This window comes from Ambystoma mexicanum, chromosome 2q, assembly GCF_040938575.1.
Source record: "Ambystoma mexicanum isolate Mex_15411 chromosome 2q, UKY_AmexF1_1, whole genome shotgun sequence".
Classification (NCBI taxonomy): Eukaryota; Metazoa; Chordata; class Amphibia; order Caudata; family Ambystomatidae; genus Ambystoma; species Ambystoma mexicanum.
The window spans coordinates 678,800,765-678,824,221 of NC_090924.1; the positions used below are offsets into that span (position 1 = coordinate 678,800,765).

The 23,457-nt window shown below is 44.6% G+C and overlaps 1 protein-coding gene across 2 annotated transcripts in view; it reads right to left on the bottom strand.

Annotated features, from left to right (window-relative positions):
- Positions 1 to 23,142, bottom strand: part of FAM234A (family with sequence similarity 234 member A) — a 1,050,028-nt gene extending 1,026,886 nt beyond the window's left edge. For both annotated transcript variants that reach the window (XM_069647858.1, XM_069647857.1), the window contains exon 1: positions 23,061 to 23,142. The gene's annotated coding sequence lies outside the window, so the exon portion shown is untranslated. The remainder of the gene's footprint in view (positions 1 to 23,060) is intronic.
- Between the last annotated feature and the right edge of the window lie 315 nt (positions 23,143 to 23,457).

Consider the following 23,457-nt stretch of genomic DNA (forward strand, 5'->3'; position numbering starts at 1 on the left):
AAGGTTAGTTCAATGACAATACTATATTTTGGGAAATGGAACGCCCTGAGACACCAGCTGAGAAATCATTGTGGAGTGAAACCTTTGTAAGCTGGATTACCTACATCACAGAACAAAGTGAAAGAAAAAATTAGCTCAATAAAAAAATAAAATTGAGGAAGCAACCTTAACCGGGCTTGCTGGATATAGCCACAGACTTAAAGCACTTGGTTTACAGACTGTTTTTCTCCATTGTATGCAGAGTGCAGAAGTCACAAGACCAGTTATATATCGGGTGCCAACAACAACAAAACAAGGGTCAACAAGAACGACTTCAACTTTATTTCAAACATTTCTGTTTTATCTTTGGAGTAGGTCTTTTATGTCATGAGGAAGGGATGAATTGGGGCACTAGTGCCATCACCAGCAATGGACGCATAGTACTGGGGCCTTTCCGGCTGAGGGCCCCAGGATGAATCTTGAACCAAAGATCAGTGTGAAAACACAAGCCACAGTAAACACGATCTCAGTTGCACTCTAGCATAACAATGGCAGGAGGGCCTGTGGAAAGATCCCCCTGCTGAGCCATGAAGCAATAAAGACAAGCACCATTGGAAGTCATGTAAACAATGACAGCTCCGAACTCAATCGCGCACAGGGTACCTAGCATGGATACCCTTTCACCTACCTTCCTCCTTTTGCCGATAGTGACAAAGCAATGTGACCCAAGATGGGGCCATAACCATTGAAGCCCTCACCCCTACACCAAGAAAGGGAGGTACCCTTCCATTTGTGGCTAATCAGGACATCACTATCACCAATCTGAGGGAAAAGGCCCTAACCAATTCCAAATCAGGGGTGGTACTTATAAGAGGCAGCGTGCAGACGTCACACAGAACAGAGAGCCTGTCCCTTTTGCAAAATGACAAGGTGCTGGTCTGTGAAGATGACAGAGCTCCAGAGAGAAGCTAAAGTTTACTTTGAGGATTGAGGAAGAAAAAAAAAAAAAAAAAAAAAAAAAAAGCCCAAAATTCTGGAACTCCTCTTTATGGAACAATTATTTACCTCCTGGTCTCCATAATTCAGATGCAGTAACACAGACGTTTGACAGGAAATAATGCCATCCCATCAAACGACCGTGGTAGGTCAGAATCAGGTAGGAGACAGACAAGGACTCATGATTTAGGTCTTATTCTTTCTCAAAAAGGCCTAACCCTTGCCTAAACATATGACTATGTCCTACTCTAAATAGAAATAAAGGGGAAAAAAGAAAAAAAAATAGAAGTACTTGTCAGGATGTCAAAAGGTCCAACACACAAACCAAGTCCCCTGTCCATAATCCTACTCTAACCTAGTCCTTTAGCCATCACTGAAAATAAAGCTGCAAAACCACAAAGGCGTATTGTGGGGAATTGCCACACAAAAGGGGTGGCTGATGGATTCCGACTCCCACTTGCCTATGGTCACAGTACTAGTTCATATGGTTTGTGGAGTACTGGGTATACAGCTCTGGGTCCAGTCAGGCCTCTTTACATCTCTCTTGCCATTTTAAGTCTCACAGCTTCTCTCCATCCGAGGAGACAGACTTCAGTCCTGCTCCCATAGGCTGGGTTCCTGCCAGTTTTTTTTTTACTGTTTAAAGCGCAGACGTACTAGCTCGAGAGCAGATAAGCACTGTACAAGGTTTGAGTAGCCAGCTTAGGGGTGGCATTTTTATTTTTTTTATAGTAACACAATACTGAGAGTTGCGTTCTGTGCATCCATTGAGAGTGGTCCATGGCCAGAAGCAGTTGAAAAGTCTTTAGAGATTTGCGAAACTGGAAAAATGTGGGGGAATTCCAAGCAGACACGGGATAGAGTTCCAGAGGGTGGGTGCTGCCTTTGCAGATTAGTTGCAGTTATTCGAGCTGGAAGAGTCTTCTATTCCCCCACTTTGGATTCAGCTTCTTGGTATCCCCTGCCCCACTCTCAATTTCACCACTGTGGATCTCCCCTTTCCTCAATCTCCCCCATTCTGGGGCATCTCTGCATTTGCACCCACTGCTTTAGTCTCTTCTCACTCTGGGACTTCTATGTTCTCTCCCCACTTTGTGGTCTTTTGCCCTCTTCATTGCTTTGCCGCCTGCCTCCTGGACCAATTGAGTTCCTCCTTCTGGAGAGCAGTGCTCCTCAGGATGGCTTGTGGAGTCTGCTCGACTCTCCTCTGAAGGCAGAGCTGCTTATGCAACTTGTGAACTAGAATCTGTGTCGGCAGCTGGCGAGTCTCTGCCGCTTGCTCCGTGCAGGGCCACATCTGCTGCTTTTCAATGGGCCTTTGTCTCGGGGTCCGAGGCATTCCCTGCTCGCTTGCTTGCTGAAGCCGGACTCCTACTGCTACTCGCCCACTGAGCTTTGCAGCCCTCCTGCAGTACAAACAGCAGGGCAGGACAACATCTGGCGTGCTTTCCTCTGCCAGCCCCTCCACCCCTGGTTGTCCCTGCTCAACATCTCTGAGAGCTTCGAGGATCTGCCCTTCAAATTGGTTGGTTTGGTGACGCTCCACCAGGTGGCTGCTCTATTCGCCTCTCGGCTCCCTTTCAGAATGATGGAGGATAGTATAGTGGGAGCAAGAAGCCGGGTCAGCTATTACAAAAGGGTTAATACAGTGAACAGACATCTTAGCTCCCATAAAGGTGTGAGTGTCTGGGAGGAACTGTGCCCCTCCCTGGGGTTTCCATGTTCCCCAACAGGTGGGAAGGAGGGGGGTGGGGGGCCTCGTGAGGGAATCCCGCTTACTCTGTTCTTTGGGGGTCTTAAGCATTGCAGGCTCGGTTCCTCCTTGGGGAGAGGTGATGCTCTACTTGGAATTGTGACACTACCCACCGATACCTAGCAAGGTAATCATCCTGGCCCGGACTGCCAGTCCAAACATTCATAGATAAATAGGTATGCGGGTACAACACACCAATCTCTCCAATGATGGCCCCCATGCTTTGGGTAATGTGGTACTCTCACTAGGGTCTCCAGCTCCCTACTCACCAGGTCTTAGACTCTTCTCACGGTATCACCAAATAGTTCACAACAGGGAAGGGGGGCGGTGGAGGGTTCTCCACTTATTGGCTGCTGAAAGAGGAACCAGCATCCAACACCAATACTTGGAAGAACCCCCCCCCCCACACATTCATTGGAGCACCCACTTTCTTGCAGATAGAATCTGTGCCTGACTCATGAAACAATACCAGCCCAAACCTAATGCAATACTCCGGGGCCCCCCAGAAGGCATAAATGCTTATAATCTCTATTAAAAAGTCACCATAATCCCAAAGAGCTTGCACCCGCCACCCGGGCATCCGTTGGCCTCTAGGGGGCCCGCCCCACAGTTTGAATACCACTGCCCTAAACCCTGGCTTAATATCCCAGTCACACCAGATCATCCCTTCTGCATGCCTTAACCCAGCCCCCCCACACCACCCCCAGGCACAAACCACCACTGACCGAAACTTAAAATGGATCTGAAAAACTCAGTTAATTCTAATGGGATTCTCCCTTAACTGGCTTGGCACATAATCAACAATAAAAGCTCAACCTACATCACACATTATCATATCTACCCTCTTTTGTCACCCACAGTGCCAACACATCAACACAGATCTTTAATTTTCTTTTGATAAGAACTAAGGCCAAGAAAGGAAGCAATCGAGGAGCAACTTCTTTTCCATACTCAAAAAAATATGACAGACTATCATGTACAGTCCGAGCTTTCTACAAGTCTTGTTTTCACAGCTGCGACAGACATTGTATCCAAGGGCCACCCCACCTAACAATCCAGTTAGTTACGCTACCACCTCCTCCGCTAGCCACACTCTGAAACATGCACCTCCCACTCAATCCGCTTCATCTTCGCTAGTCTTCATTTTGTCCAACACTAATTGCAGAGTAATCTACCAGGTTTCCAGCGGTTTTATGACTGGTCAGTTGGATGTCTGCACAGACCAATCAGGAAGGCATTTGAATGTGTGCTACTGGGGATATGAGGGCTGCGGGAGTGGGGCGGGGGAGGGGGGGGGGGGGAGTTCACTAAACATGAGAATATGTTCTGGTCTGTAGCTTTGAGACAGATTTAAAAAGTTATTGCTTCACTCTGGCCCCCCCCCCCCCCCGCCATGAACGCCCCGGACTGCCCGATGGTTGGCAGAAGTGGACCTGTCTGTAATCACGCTGATACATCAAGCCATGGTTTTTATGTGGGTTGTGTACTTGTAGAAAATAAAATGTTATATAAAATAAAATGTTAAAAAGGAAGGCATTTGAAAATCAAGTAGAATAGCTACAGTCCACAAAATGTGAACATGCCGGGAGCCGCAGGCGAGAGATAATGAAATCTTGGCAAATAAGAAACGGTTTGTTGTCTGCATGTGGAGATCTGAGAGGGGTAAGTAACTTCATGTCTGGCTAGTAGCTTGCAACTTTACATTTTTTTACACCCCCCCACCCACACCTCTCAAAAGCTGTAGAATCCAACACACAATCTACAGTTGCCTTCATCAATAAATGCTTTCAAGACCAAGACAGTGCATTTTCATAGTTTTAAATGTTGAAAACTATGAAATCTAAAAGCTTTCCCTCCTATGCAATCATTTTGGAAAAAGCGCTCTGCAGCTAATGAAATCAAGAAAGTGAAAAACAAAAAGCAGTTTATGCTATGTAGGTTTTGGGTTCCATAAAAAGGTTGTCGTTATCCAACAAGTGAAAGGAGCCAGCGCCCTAGAAAAACACTGGACCCCTAGAACAGGAATTATGGCTGGAGACCGTCTAGTCAAAGGAAATTCACGAAGTGGGATAAACGTGCATAAAAAAGTATTATTCACTCAAAAGTGGCAATGCGAACTCTACAAAAGAAATAACCACAAAACTAAAAACATAACGAAGACATTCAATAATGTATTAATCACAACAAAGCGACACACAAACCAACAGTCGTTTTATCAAGTATATATACGTTTGACCTACATAAACACGTCACACTAAGCCAAATTAATATACCACTCCATACAAACTTAAGTTACATACTCAGTACTGAGAGCTAATCCTTTAGGGTGCCTGCACACCTTAACATACAGGTGTTTAACGGAACAAAAAAAAAAGATTGATTTTATTAGGAAGGTCATGCATACAAACTGAACAACTTGACTGAAAAAATGTTTAAAAAAAATTTGACATTCATTCAGGCCAGCCTATTTAAGAACCTGACACACTTAACATGCCACACTGAATGCACCTTCCGAACAATTATATTAAAGAGTTATCTAATAAACTTTCATGTATAAGTTATGGAAAAATCAATCAAAAATCCACACTTACGACACGATAGGTTCCAAGAAGCACAGGAGTAGTTTGGGCAGTTCTCGCAACAACGTACGATTCCTCAAAACGTCAAGGAAGTAAAGCGGCGACAGCGGACAAAGGTTAAACTTCTATCTCTTGCAATTAATTCCAGATGATTAAAAAGAACAAAAACTAATAATGCTCAGAAGTACATAATGGTTTGTGAAAAGTTGGAATTACATTTCCGTGTAAAAATAAATAACGAATGCCAATAACCTGTGACTCGGAAAGCAGAAGAAACTATGATAAAGCAACCATTTAGCAAAATACGAGGGTCATAATTCTATACTCACTGAGCCACTTATTAACTCCTGTAGAAGTAATGCAGCATGAACAAAAAAAGGTAAGCAAATCAGTGAAGCAAACTGCATCAAAGATTGCATACAAGAGATGTGAAATAGTATCAAAAATGTAGGGCGCAAACACTCAGGCGTCCCACATTAATACGACTAGACATAACCACACCACCAAATGCCCAGTGTAGGAGAAGTACCCAATTACTTACAAAAATGTTTGGTTTTAAAATGACAAATATATATCTTATGAATTGAAAAAAAAAGCTCCAGTCGATAATGGAACTATTTATTTTTGTTGCCTGTAGTTGCTTTTTACTACCAACTTCCAAAAGTACTCATGACTCAATCTTATGTGGAGTACCGATTGTACTTCCTGACAACTTCCTTGGTCTGATCACCCAGCTTTGCTATTTGTCCACTTCGTTTTACCAAACCAACATGCCAAGAAAAAAGGAAGGACTCGCATTGGCAAAGCCAATAGCTTTGCCGCTTGAAGTGGTTTATTGTATTTTACATTCATAATAATGCAGTAAATACTTGGGCTGTACTTAGCCCGCAATTCCAAACATGTCTGCAAGTTACTGTTTGCATGTACATAACATTTATATACATCGCAGTGAAGAGAAGTCTTTCTACAAAGTCATTTACCAATTTCTACTAATTTTATGTGTTAGCAAACACCAACTTGCATATCTGTGTGGAACTTTTAAAGCAAGAATGGTTATTTCATAGGTAAGCCGGAGTGGTGGACAGGGATGAGCCAAGGTGGGAGGGAGCAGAGGGACATTAGACGGGAGGCAAGTGCAAGCCAAGGTTGGTGGGAGTAGGCAGCTTTGGTGGTAGTGTGGTAGGGTGTGGGCAAAGAGGGGTGAGGTTCAGCGAGTGGAGGAGTGAGCTAGAGTGTGGGCAGAGAGGGGGTGGAAGAGCAGAGAGTGGATGCGTGCTGGCAGAGTAGGGATGGGCAGAAGAGTGTCATAAATTGGGGGGGTCATAAAAGAGGGTCATGGGGGTTGGTGGAAGCACAAGAGGCTACGGGTGCCGGGGGGCACAAAAGAGTGTGGTGTGGACAGCGTGAGAGAGATGGGTTCGACAGGATAAGAGACAGCGAAAGAGAAGTAGGCTCATGGGTGAAAACAAAGATGGCAAGAGGGAGAGCAGAGGAGGAGATCAGAGGGTGGTTGTGGGTATGCACATCAGGGTCAGCTAACTGGGAAACCAACATTCGATTGGGAATTGGGGGTAAACACAAAAGAGGGTCGGTGCAGGTAGGGGAGTGTAGAGGAGCAGTTAAATCCTGCCCCCCTACATGTTGGAGGCCTGAGATTGAGCCATGTTTGACACCAGAAGTTGTGTCAATACCGCAGCGGATATTCAAAAGAAGGTACCCACTGAGAAAACCCTATCAAATGCATTCCCGAAGAGACGACAATCTAAGGGAGGAACTCCCTGAAGGAATATAAAAAGGAGCGAAAATAGAAGCTAGTGACGTCACAAGAAACATGTGCGACGCACCAAAAATACTGGCTGAAGAGGATGCATGGATCTTACACAAACTGATGACGAAGTTGAGAATTGAGGAAACTTTCATATGTGAAAAGAAGATTGCAGGCGTGCGAAGTGCTGCAGAAAATCAACCGTTCAATAATTGTACAGACGCTGAAATGCAAGTTGACCAAGTCATCATAGAAGCTGGCAATATGTAGCGATTAGACTGCAGGTGAAGCTGCCATTGTATAGCAGCTGGACATCGGTGTCATGAATTTAGTAAGCCTGTACCCGTGGAGAAGAAAGGCCGAGAATTGTGTTCCAGCAAGAATAAGCCGAGATCGTGGAAGCGCCTGGCAAGGCTGTCTGGGATGGTATCAAAACTGAAGTAGCCAAGGTCAGTTATCTATTCTTGAAAGCAGTGAATGTGCGAAGGATGAATCATCCCTTGTTAAGGTGCAAAGAAAGAACACCAAGAATACCAAGTTTTATTCATTTAAGACTTTTAAATGCTGCAGAATGGACGAAATCGTGGTCTCCTGTCGCGTGAGCCAAGGATGGAAATGGAGTTGAGCTTAGAGCCCTAGAACAACGATAGTCAGAGCCTGCACTCCCATAAATTCACACAGACAGGAATACGTTGCAAGGCCAAGTTCAAAGACAATCTTCATGCCAGAAGGCATCAGTGATCAGAGATGTTGGGCTAATTTGATGGGGAGGTAAAGTCAAGTCCACCTCCTGGGACCTGGATTTGAGCTTACCTGCTCCTAAGTGAAGCAAATGTTTCTGACATGGAACGAGCGTGCCAACCAATTGTAGAGGACCATATAATGAAGGCCTTTTAATGTGAAGACCAACTGTGTACTTAATATTGTTAAAGATGACATGTTTTAGAGGTAGGCATAAGTTGTCCACCTGACAGTGGGAAGCCTATCACAATCCTAGTCCCTACGGAAAGTATATTTAGATGTTTTACGTTAGCAAATCCCAACCCTTGATAGGTTTTCTATTATTTGACACGTAGGATGACGTATTTTTTGCATACAAGGATGTTTTTATGAGAATATCATTGAAAGCCTGAGCGAACGTCCGTTGATGTCCGTTGTAACTTCCCTGTTTTAGCCAATTGTTAATAAAACAGTACTTTTGCCATCTTCGAGTTGGTTTGATTATTTGGACTCAGAATTACTCTGCAATCCCATCCGTTGCATGCATGTTACTAAAGGGTCATAAACTCAGGAGCATACAAGAGGGTTGGGAAGACAGAGGGATGTGCTTGAGAGGATCAGTGAGAGAGAAAGACAGCAAGAGTTAGTCTCAGGGGTGAAGGAGAAAATGAGCGAGAGAGGAGGATAAAGGGAGAGCAGACAAGGGTCTCACAGGGTGTTATGTTAGGGGAGAATTTATACAGCGCACGTTCACCCTAAGGCATCATGGCGCTCACCAAACAGAATTAACTGAACAACAAAAAAGGCATTTCAGAACATGTAGGTTTTTAAGGACCTACGAAGGGGAAAATTACCAGATGTGACACGCAGGGAGAGGCAAAGAGAATTCCATGCCCTGGCTGCAGCAACCAAAAACACACAGCCACCCATGCGAGCAGAGCAGATTGTGAGCAAAGTGGTCGCAGAGGGACGTAGGGGGAAAATTTAGTCTGCAGATATTCTGTTCCACATTTCTAAAAAGCTCTGAACAATGCAAAACTATTTAAAAAAAAGAACCCGCTTCTCGACCAGAAGCCAGTGACGCTGTCATAGAAGGGGAGACATGCGAGCACCAAAGGGAGGCCAAGTAACAGATCTGGCTGCAGCATTCTTAAGGGCTGGCGGTGGCACATGAGATAAGCAGGCTGAGCAAAATAACAGCGTATTGCAGTATATGTTACTAAGTACAAGAGCGGCCACCATGGATGCCTGAAATTGCACAGTGATACATTGGAGAACTTTCCGTAAAATGAGTTTGAAGTGGCCAGATTTGCAGACTGAAGCGATCTAATCACCCATAGACAGAGAAGAGGAAATGTTTACTCCCAGATCCTTAACAGAAGAAGTGGGGTGCGGGGAGGGAGAAGGGTCCAAGTGCGGTCGGGCAAAAGTCAAGTGTCCAAAAAGACAAAGGGATGGAGGTACCAACAACAAGCACCTCCGTGGACCCCCCACCGCCCCATTTAATTTCAACCAATTTGCAGGCATTCAAGAGGCCAAGTCATCAAGGCAGCCCCTGAGCCGTTCAGCAGTGTCAGGCCTAGCAAGGTCAAGGCGAACGAAGATCTGCATGTCAACGGCATAGGAGTAATACCGGAAGCCATGGGAATAGAGGAGACAGAAGTGGCCTGATGTAAATATTAAATAATGTAGGAGAAAGAGCAGAGCCCTACGGGACGCCACAGGACAAAGGAACAGGCTTAGAGCAGAAACAGGAAAGTAGGACAGAGGTCCACCAGGAAAGAGGAGAACCAAGTCAGAACCTGGCCCGATAGGCCCGCAGACGATACCCAGGAGATCAGGGTAGAATGGTCAACAGTATCGAAGGCAGCAGATGGATCTAATAAAATAAGTACCCTGATCAGCCATACAGAAAGATAGTCAATCGCAGATGAAAGACCTGACTCGGTACCTCTCCCAGGGTGAAAACCAGACTGAAAGGAGTCAAAGAAACCAGAAGATTCAAGGAAGGAAGAAAGCAAGGGGGAAACCAGAACCTCAAGCAGCTTCAGATGAAAAGGAAGAAGCATAATAGGACGAACATTTGAAAGCACAGAAGGAACAAGAGGGTTTTTTAAGCAGGGGAATAACCAGTGCACGTTTCAGGGCACTGGGAATATACCCAAAAGAAAAAGAGATATTAACAGTCAATGTAATCAGTGTGACAATATCCCCCAAGATCTCTTTAAGAAGAGCAAGAGGGATAGGATAAAGTGGTGAAGCAGTTTTGAGCCTATGAATTGCAGTAAGGACGTTGTGGTCAGAAAGATGGGAAAAGTAGACCAGTTCGCTTTAGGCACAGGAGAGAGCAGGGGAAGAGAAGGTTACAGACTGCCCCACAACATTGCTGATATTGTGATGAATAGTATCAAACTTTTAAGAAATAAATTGGAAAGAGAATCAAAGATCCTGAGAGGGTACACCATGTGAGGTTACCTTGATTGGGGAAGAGAGTGAATGAACTAGGTCAAACAAAGCTTTAGGTTGGTTGATAGCTGCCTCCACTTTCATACTGGTGGTGTGGGTAATGCAAGCAAGGCATGGTATTCAACAGTGAATACAGACACAAGCGATCACAGTACAAGGGTGTTTATTGAACTTCAATGGGTTTAAACTCCGATCTAAACCTAAATCTATAAGATGGGAGCAAGCTACGACCATCAAATAAAAATAACGCACTCCTAGTCAAGTCTGTCAAAACAAAAGGGCCTATACTAATAAACCTATTGTGAATCCTTACTTCTAAAAACAAAATGGTGTGAGATAATGAAAGTGTTAAAGAAATAATATGTTGGGATAGTTGAGCAGTTGGCATCCCTTCCCCCACGTTTTCAGCATGGGGGAAGGCGGCACATTCAAGCTTCGCACACACTCTGGCTTCTCTGCCACAAGGAGGGGGGGGTTCCACACTATTCTGAAGCAGCACCAATTAGTCATTGATAAGTGGTTGCCAGCGCTTTCATTGACTAGTTATTAGGCCGATCTCAAAAGCGGTACGCTATCTCTGGTATTAAGTGCGTTATAAAAGAACAATTATAAATTATAGTAGCTTGCAACTGTATTTTTATCCTGTTTGCACCTAACAATGTATTGCATTTCTTTGCTCTAGATCTTGAAGAAAATGGTTTGTCAACAGCCAGGTTTGTGCAGCTTTTTAAAGTACTTTGAAGTGTAACTAATACCACTGTAAACCCCGTAGAGGGCGAGGATGGGAAGTTTTTTAAAAAGGCACTATTGTGGAGTGATGGTTTTTGGATGGGAGCTTTTTGCCCTTTTCAAGGCAGTCTAATCCTGCAATAATCAGGTACCTTGCTTAGCACAAGCGTTTGGTCTTCAGTGCATAGTAAATATAGGAGTGTCACCCACTCCTGCCCGACCGTGGCATGCTAAGCACCTAAACATCACATCACCTTTGTAAGACCAACCAATTATGTTACTGCTTAAATGTTACCAAAATGTTACCATCCCAATTCCAACAAAATATACATTTTGCCTAAATGTTGCTTTACTTCGGATTGTCTAACTATGTTGTGCTATTACCTTATTATTGCAATGATAGCTAATGTAGATCTTCTATTGCTCATTGCATCTTTGCACCACCTCCGATTTTTGATCTTTGAGGCATCATTACCTTAATTATGCCGACTGCTGTCAACTAAAACCTAGAGACATTCGTGCCAAAATACTGTATTCCCAACCCACACATGCTGCCTACATACCCACAACCGCTCATCTGAGGCAGCACGACGCACCACCAGGCGGGCGGTCTACAACTTGCACTTAAACTCCTGTCGCCATGTTCCTACTTATGCCTGCATGTCTTGAATCAGCTCCCCGTACCATGAGGTGATGCGGTCCATACCATGTACCTGAACCTATGTCGCCATGTACCGATTTGTACCCGTATGACCGAGTCAGCTGCTCCTACTGCTATGGGAGACTTGCAAACCTATAAACCTTTACTTACGTCAATATGTACTGCACGCTGAGAGTTAGCTTCCCTTACCATGGGGGAGGCTGTCCATACCTGTAATGACTAACCTGTAAGCAACCAATGTAACCAATCTATTAAGTAAAGTGCCTAGATGCCTCTGGGCTTTGCGCGCTACCTAAATGACACAATAAATAAATAACTCAATAAAAGATACAGTTCAAAGCAATGGTATCACGGCCGTTTGCTAAAGCTTCTTTTCCAAGAACAGTTTCTTGTAGAGGGCCTGTCGCAGTAAATAAGCACCAAAGTGCCTTTCTTATCAGGGCTTTCACATGTACAAGTTCTCATTTTCAATATTCATCAATGGTCTCTCTCTCTCTCTCTCTCTCTCCTTCAGGCTTGGACCCCTTTTTAGCACAATGTTGACAACTGGTCTCCCTCGCTCAGGCTCGGTCCATGCAATCTTACTTTCTACGTTTTCCTTTCGATATCAATAATCAAAGACTTTCGAATGTGCAATGGGTTTTGCTTAACCGTCGCAGGACCACTTCGACTCACTTCACACAATGTCCTTACTTTCGTTCTGCCACCTCTTGGTTGGATACCTTTACAGAGCCCATCGATTGAGCACCCACACAGCGCCAGACAACTTCGTCACTGGTATTGTATCTTTCCTTCTCAAATTTCAAACATTCATCAGCAATTTAGCTTTACTTGTGTCTCATCACGCGGGTTTAACAAGGTTTGTTCCTGCGCTAGTTACGCAATATTGTTGCTTGCAACCTTGACTTTCAACACAGACTGGTCTTGCATCGGCCTCCCCAACTCACTGGCTGCGTTGATCTCTCTGGCACTACTTTGTTCTTGGAGCCAAGGACGATACACCAGCGGCTGCTGCTCCTCCTTGACTTGGTCAGCTACGCAGGACGGCCTCTGGTATCTCCGACACACAACGCATGATTTTTTAGTCTGGTTTCCTGATCTACAAGATTTTTGAAAGTAACAGAGTCCTGTTGGAAAGGTCAAGGGCATTTCCCTTCTTGTGAACCTTGTCAGGGGTGAGTGTAAGCACAAACTGGAGTGGTGGCGAGGGCATATGGGAGGGGTTGGGGGTCATGAAAGGAGGCGGGAGTTTGGCCTGAGTTTGAGGCCCAGGCGCGAGCCAAGCCAGGGAAATAGAAGCACAAAATGCAGTGTGGGTCTTCTGCGTTAGGGACTGGGGACAGAATAGAGAAGAAAAGGGGACAGGGGTATAACAAAAGTGGCTGGGGCCGAGTAAAGGACAGAAAAATAATAATAAGCAAAGAGGTGGGGGCCCAGAAAAGGGGGTCTGGGGCCTAGTGAAAATGTCAGCTGGAGTGAAGAAGTGGGATTGGGCCAAGAAAGCTGGGCTGGGGGCAGTGGTGCAACACAAAATGTAGGGCCCCACCTGCAAGCCATACCAAGCCCTTATTTAGTTGTGCATTTATAGCAGCGCACCAAGCCCTCAGGCATCTGGGTGCTAGTTACATTTTACAGCTAAGGGGTAGGTATAGCGGAGCCGGTGCAACATGAGAAAGTTTAGTAAACACCCCCACCCCCAAGATCGTAAAGAAAGCATGCGACGTGCCAAACAGGCAGGTCTGGACACACATGATCATTCTGCTGCAGGGACACACCGCGCACTGCACTAGGTGAAAGACATAAGTGTGTGACTTAATGAAACCTTGAATCTTTCACCTAGCGTAGAAACAAGGGGGCTATGCCTGGCTCCGGGCACCCAAATGTACCAGCCAACTCAATTTGTGTCGTGCCAGTATCCCCATGTAGGAACATGTTCTTGTTTAACTTTGGCCTAACATGCAATGCTACAGTAAGGGAACATTTCCTTGTTTTTGGCTGCACAAGGGCCCTTGCCCTTCCCATGTAAGAGCACACCTATTCGCCTTGCCCTTTATGCAAGTAAAAAATGCCTTACAACAGAAAGTGTCGGTCTGCCTTGCCCCTGGCTATATAAACCCCCACCCACGTAATAACATTCATCAAGTTAACTTTGGCCAAAAGGGCCAGTAAAACATGTAACAAAATGTCCATGTTCCAATGCGCCTTGCCTGAGCCCCAACCCAGCATGCACACGTGCATACATGCATACCCATTCACCAAACAGTCACTAACCCAGTGGTGGCTGCAGTGGAGTAAACTTTACTGAAAGTGTTAGGGGGGGCCCGGGGGGGGGGGGACATGACAACTGAAGGAAAGGGGCAGGGTGGAGGAAGGGTGGATGGTGGCTCTGAGGGATAACGCTAAACTACAACACCACAAGAGCCCCTTGCCGATGCTCTGTCATAACTTGCATAAGACTGGTGGCGTATCTTTAAAATTAAATTCTAAAGACACGCCAGTCTTCTGAAAGTTATAACACCCCAGTGTGTCTTTAGAATATACTGCATTGACAACAGTAGAAAATGCCAGTCTAGCCAATCAATAACATACCATGCTTGCTTTATCAAGATGCCCAGAATAAAGTCATGTCACAGTAAGGGCTAGACTGGCTGCCCCAAAATGCCAGTCTGAGTCTAGCCATGTAATATTTCATATTTGCCTTCTCGATGTACATAAACAAATGCTGCACTTGCAAAGCACCTCGCGTGCCCACATATACATACATACACACACACACACACACACACACACAAAATTCATACCCGTTCACCATGGACGGCATCAGGGCCTTTCAACCTTTTCAAATAGAAGAGGCCTCGAACTTCAGGGGTGGCCCCCAGCACTTGCCCCCATGTTTCCAGTCAGCACTCCGTGGTCTTGTAACACAGCAATATATTAATTTCTCTCCATTTTAGTTCTGGGGCTTAAAATGTGCACTTTGTATTTAATGTATTACAACGTGCATTTTGTCTTCCCACAGGATACACCAAAGTATTATCACCTCATTGCCTTCTAACACTGGTTCCTCCACATCAGCCACTTGCAGACAAGGAAGGAAGGGTTTGGAGCTCTTCAGGGGGAATTTAGTGTTTAAGCTCCCTGCTGGCTGGCTGCCTCGAGATAATTGCCAGCTATTAACCTCATCTCTGTCACCATTGTAATTATAATTTATTTTATTTATTGATTTATGGGTGCCGAATCCCACAGGCATCATTTTTACCACCTGAGTTTGTATGCATACATTTTTAGGCAACTGAAATCATGATGGGTGACTTGGTACTGGCATGTCAGGGGAGTGAGCATGGCATGGGAGACAGAAGGCAGCTCATTCTCACAGTTCATAAGTGTGCGTTTCTGACACAGTCAACAGCTTTCAACATTTAAACTGACTAGAATAATCTCATTAGAATATGCAGATGCACCCACAAAGATTGCCCTTCTCCCGGCGACTCCCGCAGTCTCTAAAATGTAGCCCCTCACTACAGTGTTAGCCCGCAGTCAGGGCCGGCACTAGGATTTGCAGAACCCTGGGCGGCAAAAGATGTGTGGGGCCCGTCGCAGAAAATGTCAAAAAATGTGTCATTAATATCCGTAGGGATCAAATAAACTGACCTTCAATATCCGAATTTTAACTGTTAATATTACGGTTGTAGCAATATCAGGAGTGAGGCTTGTATTCTAGTAGCTGACCGAGTGAGCTGAATCATTTGTATAGATGGGGGCCTCAAAAGATAATACTGTGATGAGGAAGAGCAGGGCAAAGAGAAATGAAGATCGCTGGTAAGTAATCCAAAACATACCTAACGTGACTGCACATTCCAAGGATGTAAGGGCAGCGATTGACCCTGGGCCAGACAAGGCAAAGTGCCTTTGCTGCAGGATAGTGCAATCGTAACAAGGCCTATTTACCGGAAAGTTACTGAGGCAGTCGGAGTAAGCAATTCTGCAGGTCTTCAAATGTCATCAATAGGGCTCAGGTCCAGAAAAGAGTGTGGGGGATTATTAACATATGCACAGGGGCTGAATGCATCTTAAAGTGGAATACGCAAATTTAATTCAGCTGGCCTCTCCTAATAGAAGAAAATTCAAAATAGAAATGGCCATTGTCGTTCACAAAATGACTTGATACCCAAAATAGAAAAAGCTACAGGAGATTTTCCTAGAACAATGCCGCAAAGTATAAAAGGTGTGCACCCTTTTAACCCAAGAACCTATATTGAAATATTCTATGGAAAGCAAAATGCCACTACAAGACATGTGCTTTGAAGACACTTTTATGTGGTTTTGTGGGTTCAAATCCTGGAGGGCGACAACTTGAGCAAACAAGCTTTTTTGCATGCTGGCTTCAAAAACACACAAGGGGGATGGAGTCGGCACTTAGTGAGCGGATGCCGTCAACCCACATGTAATCTCAATTTGTACCCTGAAAATCAACACAGGACCAGGGAGAACATCTCTTGCCACATGCATGAACCTGGTAAATCACCACAACAAATGTGCCCTCTGATCCTTTCCCCGCCTCACCATGATGTTTGGCTTTCAACAATACTCTGGTTTATAAATCGGACCTGAAAACTACACACAACATAATTAAAGTACTCCAGCAATATAGGAATCCTTTTGTCAAACAATAAGAGTACAAATGTTACATTATTTCACCGCATCTCGAACATTCCACAAAATTATAAAGAATGGCTCATAGGCTGTCTTTGAAGACTTAAAACAAAAGATAAGGTGATATGGTAACATTTTGCATTGTTTGACAAAGGCATGCTTTATATGATGCAAGTGAAATGTGATATTCTCCCCCCAAAATTATTTGTTTATTTAATACAATAAATGTGAACATGGATGAATACTATGAATACCACCCAGTCCAGCACCGTGGCAGTGGCTGCTGACTGAGTCAGGCCACCAGCCAGGGTGAGGGACTGAGCCACGCGGGGTATTCCTGCCGTCCGCTTGATTGTAATGGACAGCACAAGCCTGGCTGGCCGCCCCAGCCACGCTCGCACTGTCCAATTACTTAATTGATGCAGCAGCTGCAATGTGCCCCCCCCCTGCCCCTGCCAAAAGATGGGTGGGGGGACAATTTGGCAGGCCACAAAAGTTGGGGGGGACTTGTTCGCCCCGTCCCCACCTATAATTACGCCCATGGGTGGCTGGTGTGTTTTTAATTAAAGTGGCGTAAACTTTACCCACAAATATGACAAAGTGACCGGGTGTTTTGAGGGATTCCGAACCAACTATAAAGCACACTTTCTGTGAAAAATTGGGTAAAAAGCCAGACAGTTTGCGATTGGTTTTGCAGGTTAACTCCAATCCAGAAAAACAAAAAAACAAAAAAATAGATGCAAGTCACCAACAGTGCACATGAACATTTCCCAATGCATTTTCATGATGCCTTTGTCCACAACATAAGCCAGTATAAAAACATTTTCACATATTTCTATTCGGTCTGAACCAATATATTCCCATATCAGAACATACTCACATTTGCTTTGTGTATAATGCCAGTAATGATACTATAAGAAAACAAGTCCACGCTGCTCTCCCAATACATGGCAGTATCCTCATTCAAGGACAGACTCATGTCGACTTTGCCATTAAAAAACATGTCCAAAATGGCTGCACAATGTAGGCCAATATAGACAAGTGTTAGGGAGAATTCTCATTTATGGCTAATTTTCCTCACCTAGTGAGTCCCCCAGCAGCTTTGCTGGGCTTCTGGAGTTTATTTTTTTTCCACTCGGTAAGAGTGAGAGCTTTTCCCCCACTCTTACCTGTGTTTTGGCAAGTATATTTCTCTTTATTTGTGATTGTGGACTCTGGAGTACACCACTTCAGTAGCCCCTTCTTTTGTGTGTCACAGCACCTTCAGTGCAGTGACACAGGGTTGTCTTTAAGACCCCCCCCCCCCCCCGACTCCATTTCTGAGGCTGACTACAGTCCCCAGAAAAGGATAAAGTTGACATTAACTTTACTTAGTGAAATTACCACAGAACCAGTACGCCCCACCTTCCATGGAGTACTGGGGAGGGTTACTTTATATCCCTATGTATATGTACCTCGTAGTGCATTGTTTCGCACTTAACATTTAGACTTGGCTGGTGGCAGTGGTATCTACCCTAACTTTTCTACCGCGATTATACTAGATAAACGTGGTATTGTTTTAGGCTATTATATTAGCCTCAAACATAAACCCGCTTGACCAAATGGTCTTTCTCTTGGCTCCGGTTGGGTTTATTCGTCATTTCTTTTTGTTAAAGTCCTTCTTGTGTTTTACTTTGCACGGCAAACTAGGTTCGCCTTCTTTGTTCACCGTCTTTTGGCGGGCTTCTGCTCAAGAAGCCCTCCACCAGGCACCTGGGTGTCTAGGTGGGCTGAATGTGAGGGAGGGGTGTAGTCACCCCCTGCACAGGGTATCCTAGGAAACCCAAGTCGCACTTTTCATGATTGGCTGAGGTGGTTGTCCAGGGTGGACAACCCACCCTGCTGGGTGATTGACAGCCAGGCTGTGTGAATGGGGGTTTTGCGCATAAAAGGCAGGTCTCTTGGGCTAGAAGTCAGAGTCGCCACTGGAACTACAAGGAACCGAAGCGAAGCGGAGAGAACGACGACTGCTGCAAGTACCCCGTCCTGGTGAAGCCCTTCTGCAGTCTTGAGCTATCTACCTTCGATGACTAGAGAGGATCCGGTCCGGAGTCTTCATCCCTTGAGCCTGGTGGGGATAACCAGCTCATCTTCCACAGCCAGAGGATCCTCTTCCTTGGTCGAAATCGCTGCACACTGCTGTAGTGGTACCGATAGCCATCTGAAGAGTCTCTCCTGTTTTTAAGGAGCGCACCTTTTATTTGCATCGCTGCTGCCGGCTTCATCCCTGTGTGGTGCAGACCCCCTTCAGACGTCCTCCTTCACAACGAAGCTCCAGGAATCGTGGGTCTGCGGGAAACCAAGAGGAACAACTGCCAGGGCACCAGCTGCACCATTGGAATAAGGTACTGTGTTCTGCTTGAAGAAAGAGGGTGACCCCCTTTTCTTCACCTCCAGGGCTTGACCTTGTCTGCCCTCCTTCTTATACCTTTTGCTTCCGAACATTGACAATATCGAAGTACTCTTGGCTAGGTTGAATCACAAACTGTCTGACTGTGTGATCTTCGGCAACAGGTCCTCAGCGTTACTTAACCCTGGCTCCGACCCTTTGACTCTTGAACTCTTGTCTCCGAGTGTTTCTCGATTCTGTCTGCCTAACCAAAATATTGCCTGTGATTTTTGCCTCCAACTCCCTCTGAGTATCTCAGGTGCCAAGTGTGTTTTTGCCCGGTAGCATTTCATGTCACGGATACGCGTTTGAGTAGACCGAACTGTCAAAAAGTGATCGCAATCGTATTCACGGTAACGTGTTTTGTTCGCAACACCAGTCCATTCAAACACAGGGTACTTACCTTGAGATTTACTGTACAAAGTGAATTGGTTAGTTGTAGTATATGAGTTTAATAGGAGTGTTGTGTTTATAACAAACGGTTTAAAAATAAATGTACATATATTTTACTACCTGTAACCTTGAGTCAGTGTTTGCTTGAGTCACAGTAATTGTGGTCCCTTTGTGTAATCTCTGCTACTGCTCATATACTCTTGAGATAAGCCTGGCTGCTCTGCTACCACTATAACTTAGTAGTACAGGCTTGTACCAAAGGTAAAATTTGTATTGCCACCTGTAGTCTTAATTGTGTGTAGTGGTCCCCAAGGGCACTGCACAGGAATCTGCCTAACAAGTAATAAAACAAATCAGGTTTGCTTTATTTTAGATACCCAGAACAATATGCAATGCCACCGTGAGAAAGTGATAAAAAGGCTGCTCCTAAATGCTTGTCTAGCCAGGTAATAACACTTACTATGCTCACTTTATCAGAGATGCCCAGTAACAAAATGTCATGCCACCACAGTAAGAAATGATTACATTGGCTACAGGAAAAGGCTAGCCTAGCCACGTAATAGCATATATCATGCTGGCTTTACAATGGATGCCCATTATCGTTTTAGCGTACAGCCCCACTTGCTCCTCCAGTCCCCTCTAAACCCTCCAAGTTCCACACGCCAATATTAGCTCCCCAGTCCAGCAATAAATACAAACACACATTCACTCACCCACCGTTCACTCGCTCATACACACCCTTGCACACATACAAAAATACGTCATGAACATGCAGCACGCACGCCCGCACACACACTTACAACAGTTTAACATTTAATTTTCTGCTCTTTACACTTGATTTGTTTAGTAGCAAAATGCCAGCATGTATAGATGGCAGAAAATAGTCATATTGAAGTGGCCTCTATAGAAATTACATTCTGAGTGGTTTACTTAAACTGCTAAGCCAGATTGTTTTTATTAAGCAATGCCAGTCACAGATCATAAATAATGGTTATCAGTCAAATAATTTACTGCATGAGGGATCTAGAAATGTTGGGCTATGACAAGTGAAGCACACACACGTATTGGCATCTTTCTGCTAGACAGCATAATATGTTTTTGTCACTGAAGTCATATCTGGAAAATAATAATGTCTTGGGCGTGAGTGCAGGGATCAATGTGCCAGAAGGTTCACCAGAATGCTGGTGGTCTCGTGCAGAACTAATGTGACCAAACAGTTTGGGATGGAATGCCCCTTTTGGGGTGTGACCAAGCCTGATTTGCAGTCTTTTCCCCTTTTGTAATGGCTTGGCAGATGAAGAACGATGGTATCGAGGGTTGCCCAGAGCAATGGCAGAGGTTAAGATTAATTCTAATCCTTCCAGCCATCACCTCTTGCTTTGCTTAATCACCAGAAACTGAACCAGCAAAGCAAAAGTTACAGTAGGAAGAAGAGAATACACAAACTTCTTTCGTTGAGGAATTCAAGGAACACACAGTAGTGTCAACGTTTAGGAGTGGACGACTATAATAAGGGAACCCCAGATAAAATCACGGAGGTGAAGTAATGAGCTAGAAAATTGATGCACTGCTTCAAAGGGGACACGTGTAATTGACGCAGAAACAGTAACTGTATTTTGAAGGATTTTAATTTGACAATTTACTCACGCAGACATTGCTACTAAAAAAAAAAAAAAAAAAAATTATTGTTTTAAAAAAAAGTTACCACAGGCAAGCGTTAAGTAAATAAAGGCTACGAAAATCAAGATAAAGAAAATGAATGTCAATCTTGAAGCATGTGCGATTAATAGTAAAAGGAAGAGACGGGACAAGTATTCATGGAATCCAACTATTGAGGTTGGCTGCTTGTTACTACCCTCCATGTCCGCTATTAAGAGGATATATTTCAATTAAATGTATATGACAAATAATTGATTTAAACTTATTAAAGACCTCAATGTGCGTTAAAAATAAATGAGGAGCAAGTAAATAAGAAATTCTACAGGACAATTAGAAAGTAAACATTATATACAAGTGCTAGCAGGGGGCTGTAGGGATACAGAACAGTCCCCGAGTGCAAGGGTTGCCAGGGGTGTGGGGGGAGAGCAGGTGTGCAACTGGTGGGCAGGGGACAGCCAGGTAACTAGTGAAGTTTCAACCAGAAGACCAGCAGGGGAGCAGAGGAGAGAAAGCAGAAGCAAAGAGGAAGGTCTTGAGGTGCTTCAGAACCGGAGATGGTTGTCCTCAAGTTACAGAGAGGCTGTTCCAGAGGGAGGCCCCAGCAGAAGAAAGCGATCTAAAACCAACTTGTTGCTTGGAGAAGCGACTGACCCCGAGGCAGTTGGAGGCGGATGAGCAAAGAGCTCGAGAAAGAAGATATGACATTCATAACAATAACATTACACAAGTGTATCCGTCCAGCATCCAGCCATTAACATGGATGTACCTCTGTTGGGGACCAAGTCTAAACTCAAAGAATATAAGTAAATAACTTGGTGGTAGTATCCTAGTGGCAGGTACACTCACACTCTTGACACAGTGAGCAGTCCGTAGTAAATAATTGGTTGGGGGCAGGATTATTGAAGTAAGTTCAAACAGCCTGCTGACCAAGGGAGCAATAGGTGTACAGCTGGGGCGTTTCCATCTATTCACCTTTTCATATGGTTTACAGGCAATCATTCAAGGAGGCACCAAAACAATATGTGTACTGAATAAAATGGACACAATAAATAGCATTTAAACCAGCATCAAAGGTGAACGGACACGTGTGAAAACGAGTCGTCAACAGACTGCATCTTAAAGCAGGGAAGAGAGAGTTATAGAGTTCTGCAATTTCCCAGTGCAGCGTAGACCACCCTTTAACTTCGATACAAGCTCGTCTAGTCCTTATGCGCTCTATATTATTCCTACACCTAAATCAGGACTTCACGTCCTTTCATGTCAATATAAATGTTTGATAGAAATTACGAATAGAGCTTACATTTTGCTTTCCGGATAATTTCATGTTACGGGGCAAGCGCCTAGCTAGTCATCTGAATGGTTGGCGTCACCGCCCCATACTCTCTTTTTCTGTTTCCGCGTCACTTCAATCCGATTGAAGTCCTGCCAGCAACTGTGTTCTGGCAATGACTGACACATGTCTGGATTGTGCTCTCCTATCTAAAGTATTGGAATATTTCTGGCTTCGAAAGGTTGGACAGTCGATGTGTATACTACATGCAAAATAGCTGCAGGCATTGCCAACGATGTATTCCATCCTCTGCCACAGCAAACGTGGTTAATCGTTGGGCACTGATACTAACGGGATATATGTGATTAAGGCAATAACTAGCATAGCAACGTATAAAGAGATCGATTGGGAAATGTGTGCAATGCAAATAGAAAAGCTTACCCACCAGAAACGTTAAACAGTTCAACTGCACGGACACAGCCTGGTATGGGCAAGTGTGATCTGGTGGTAGGGAGCGGGACGAACAAGACATTGTAAAACATCCAACCAATGACCTTTATATTACTGTCCATTATCACTAATGGGTATTGCATTTTGGGCACCAATGTGAGCATTTCTAGTCCTCCGCACGCTAACATACTGCGCCAACGGAATATACAATTCTTCACTATACAATCCACTGCAGCGTAATCACAAACAGACACACTTGCTCCCCTGGAAACAGGGGGTGGGGGGGGGGGGGATATGGATGCTGCAAACCTCCCAAACACAAGACCAAATCGCACCGAAATTCATTAAAACGCTATTAACTTATCAGAGATAACTTCTATGCTGTACATTTGTAAACTAACCAGCGCCAAACTTAGCCTAGGCTGCCTCGACCCTGGTATCACCCCGACCTTTCACTATCAACTATTGTAGCCTAACTACCATAATACTTAAATACCCTTCGTACTGTTGTGCCCCAAGCCAACCTTAATCCTTCCCTGCCCGTTGACACCACACGTACCAAGATCCTTGCCTTTTCCTCTCGATCCTTCTTCATCAAGACAGGTACTATTTCCCGTTAAAAGAAAGGACCGAGCAACGCCTCTTTATCACGTGACTTACGTCCCATGCCACGTGTGTCTCTGTGCTTGTGATCCAGTGTAGGTAACCGTTACCGGTCCTACAGCTTTTATGGTAAATACTAAGTGGTCACATTTTTAGCTTCAGCTATTTTGGTGGCAATGAAACTATTGCATTAGATTACAGCTAGGGAGAAATGGCATATCAGATGAGGGACACAAAGCTTGTAGGTGTTGTTTGATTATTTACCCACCCATTGACAGTGCATGGCCATGCTAATCCCTATGGCCATGATACATGGCAACATGTTGAGATTTTGGCAGAGAAATCTGGAGGAA